The 4,176-nt window shown below is 35.6% G+C and overlaps 1 pseudogene; it reads right to left on the bottom strand.

The window, feature by feature from the left end:
- Window positions 1-1,971: 1,971 nt before the first annotated feature.
- On the bottom strand, window positions 1,972-3,023 carry LOC109676565 (carnosine N-methyltransferase pseudogene; annotated as a pseudogene).
- Window positions 3,024-4,176: the final 1,153 nt, after the last annotated feature.

Genomic DNA, 4,176 nt, shown 5'->3' with positions numbered 1-4,176 from the left:
AAGGTAAATCTATCAAAATCACAGCAGACTTCTCAACAGAAACATTAAAAGCAAGAAGAGCATGGGGTGAGATCTTCTGGGCACTGAATGAAAATAACTTCAACCCCAGGATACTCTACCCAGCAAAACTATCATTCAAAATAGATGGAGCAATAAAAGTCTTCCATGATAAGCAGAAACTAAAACAATATGTGACCATAAAGCCACCACTACAAAAGATTCTGCAAGGGATTCTGCACAAAGAAAGTGAAACCCAACTTAACCATGAAAAGACAGGCAGCACCAAAGCACAGGAAAAGAAAAAGCAAGACAGTAGAGAGTAACCTCAACTTAGGTACACACAATCAAACCTTCAAACAACTAAGACAACTAAATGACAGGAATCACCACATACCTATCAGTACTAATGCTTAATGGTAACGGACTTAATTCACCCATCAAAAGGCACTGCTTGAAGAAATGGATTAAAAAGGAAGATCCAACAATTTATTGCTTACAGGAGACCCATCTCACCGACAGAAATAAGCATAGGCTTAGGATGAAAGGCTGGAAGAAGATTTACCAAGCCAATGGCCCCCCAAAACAGGCAGGAGTAGCAATACTTATCTCTGACAAAGTAGACTTCAAACCTACATTGATCAAACGAGATAAAGAAGGACATTCCATACTAATAAAAGGGGAAATAGAACAAAAGGAAATAATAATTATCAACCTCTATGCACCCAATGTCAACTTACCCAATTTCATCAAACATACCCTGAAAGACCTAAAATCATATATAAACACCAACACAGTGATTGTGCGAGACTTTAACACCTCATTATCATCAATAGACAAGTCATCCAAGCAAAAAATCCATACAGAAATCCAAGATCTAAAATATGCAATAGATCAAATGTACCTAGTTGATGTCTACAGAACATTTCATCCAACTTCTACACAATATACATTCTTCTCAGCAGCCCATGGAACCTTCTCCAAAATAGATCATTATCCTAGGGCACAAAGCAAGTCTCAGCAAATATAAGAAAATAGAAATTATACCATGCATACTATTTGATCACAATGCAGTAAAAGTAGAACTCAACAACAAAAGTAAAAACAAAAAACATGCAAACAGCTGGAAACTAAATAACTCATTACTTAATGAACAATGGATCATCGATGAAATAAAAGAGGAAATTAAAAAGTTCCTGGAAGTCAATGGAAGTGAAAACACAACCTACTGGAACCTATGGGACACAGCTAAGGCATTCCTGAGAGGAGAGTTTATAGCCATGAGTGCATATATTAAAAAGACTGAAAGATCTCAAATCAATGACCTAATGATACATTTCAAGTCCTAGAAAAACAAGAACAAGCAAATCCCAAAACAAACAGAAGGAGAGAAATAATAAAAGTAAGAGCTGAAATCAGCAAAATAGAAACAAAAAAAAAACCATACGAAGAATTAATAAACAAAAAGTTGGTTCTTTGACAAAATAAACAAGATCGATAGACTCCTGGCAAACCTGACTAAAATGAGGAGAGAAAATATCCAAATTAGTAGAATCAGGAATGCAAAAGGGGAGATAACAACAAACACCATGGAAGTCCAGGAAATCATCAGAAACTACTTCGAGAAACTTTGAGTTTTATGGCAGAATTGTAACAGACAGCTTCATGAAGATATTGGAGTTTAGGTTTTTTCCTTATTAAAAGACAATTCTGGGCTTCAAAGAAAAAAATGAACGTGAAGCTATTTCTTCCATTTTTACTTGTGTAGTACAAATCTACATGGAATCAATATATTACTGAAAAAAGCAGTAGATGCTATTAAGAAAATAGATATTATTTTTAAATTTTGCAAGGAATAAGAAGGCACCACTGATTTGAGCTTATGACCTGTCATAATTGACAGTTGATTTTGTGTTGTTTATTTCAGCATTTACTCTTACTAAACTGTTTCCCAGGTAATATCATATCAGACCATTATTGTGGTTTACAGACCACAAACAAGACACATTCATAGTAGTAAGTAGTATTTCATCACAGAGAGGTCCTTCACAATATATGTTGATAATACATATTCTTTTTCCACCTCTAGCTGGAATTCATATTGCAGAACAACATTTTTATATCTTGAAAGCTCAATTCTATGGAAGGATCATTTGCCAGATTTTTTAAATGGTACAGAAGAGGACCAAGATTTATTCAAATTCCACCTGGCTGAGTATTTTCCATATTGTGTCAACATAATCAATTACATTGTGAGCTGTGTCTATGTAGAAACAGGTTGCAATACAACCCCAGGTATTGCATTCTGAATAAATCTCCTGCTATAATAGAGAAGTTAGAACCAGGAGGGAGATTATGGGGATCAACATCAGGGAAAAAGATGGGTTGAATCTGATCAGCTGATCTGTTATTGCTAAACTGATGGATCCAAGGATAAGGCTTATATTAATCAATTTCAGAACATCTGTTGAGAACAAAGTTGGAAGAAAATAGCATAGAATCTCCATTCACTTCCTTGAAAAGCATAACCTAGCACTGCGACTTCCCAGGCCAATCTTTGTAGTCCAGCACCAGGTACCAGAATATTTACTTTAGAAGAATCCCTTCTCTCCTTTGAATTAAAAAAATAATTTTCTTTAATACTTGGCTGGTAGAAGGCATCTCTCTCTGCTTTCCCATTTTCACTCCAGTCTCTCACAAATTGTTTCAATATAGATTTTAACTTATCCATGTCAAATGTACAAGCTGGCATAATTTTTGTCATTCCAATCTTCTCCATATTCTTTATTTTCAAACATATGTATGCAATCATTCACAATGGTCAGTAGTATTTCTTGTTTATGATCCCTGTATTTCTAGATCTTGTATAAGTGAAGAGGAAATTGAGGAAGTAGTTTCTGTTGATTTTGTAGAAGTGATTGAAATTGTCTTTTCATTTGGTTCACTCTCTCATGCATGCTGGTGCCATACTAGAGGAAGGCATTAATGATCTTCCAGAGGTAGTCTTTCTCCTCCTCCTCCTCCTCCTCCTCCTCCTCCTCCTCCCCGTCTCCCTTCCCCTTCCTCCTCTCCCTCCTCCTCCATGCTGCACTTGTTGCTGCCTAAACCACCTTGGCCAAGCCCAAAGCCCTGCAGAGTTCTACGCTTCCACTTCCTTGTTCCCACCAAGGCCGCCGGGGACTTCCCCTCAGCCTTTGGGACCCATCCACTTCCTGCTCCACCAGGTTTCCTGGATATCTATCTGTGTTTCTAAAATTTTTGAGCTGAAAATGTAAAGTATTGTTACCATAAGGTGATAACCAGTGAGACAATGAATTCATTAGTTTTTAAAAAATATTTAAACATTGCACTGTTTGAAATACGTCTGAACATCACGTTGCATGCAATACTTATGTACACCTTTGTTTCTCAATTTGGACAAGTAAATAAAACAAAAATAATTGAATTTTAAAAATAAAAATGCTCAAGAAAATTAAAAAGAATGGGCTTCTTTTCTTCTGTAAAATTTTGATTCAAAATTATTCCTAAAAACATCCAAAGACTGTTCATAAGAGTTGATCCTTATAGAAGTTACTCTTTTCCTTTGTGGAAACTTATGACTTTTAAGTCAAGCCAATTAAAATGAAGGAACATAATGTCTTTGAGGGAAGTAAATGTATCTCCCTTTGCCAATTATAATATAAGTATAAAATTGACTTAATAATTTCACTACAGTGTCTTCTTTGTACCCCATGGGACCTAAATTATTTGGAGAGTAGCAAGATAATAGACAAATTTGTTTAATTAGGAGCTCTGAGAATTCAAAGATGCTGTAGAATCCTTAATAATGCACTTCTATACATCTCTTATCTCAGACTTTGTGAAACCCATATAGGCTTCTTCAGGAAGAGATCATAGAGAAGTCAACATTTCCGTGACAACCACTGAAGAAACATGGTCTGTCCCAGTGAGGGCAGGTAGAATAAAAAGGAAAAGAGGAGAAAATATGGGTGTGGGATTCACCTCAAGAGTGATGATAATAAGAAAATCTTATATATCTTTAGTCTACAAAAGTGGATTTCTGTAATTTCAAGGGCAGTTTTTGCTCCATTGAGACTTGTCTCTTACAGCTATTTTGTTTTGTTTCACTCTTTGGAATCTGGAATATATTCAGGAATTATTTTCTGATTCCACTTTGTC

The sequence above is a fragment of the Castor canadensis genome, chromosome 14 (assembly GCF_047511655.1).
Source record: "Castor canadensis chromosome 14, mCasCan1.hap1v2, whole genome shotgun sequence".
Lineage (NCBI taxonomy): Eukaryota > Metazoa > Chordata > Mammalia > Rodentia > Castoridae > Castor > Castor canadensis.
Note: the sequence above shows the minus strand (reverse complement) of the source record. Positions and strands in the feature narration are given on the sequence as shown.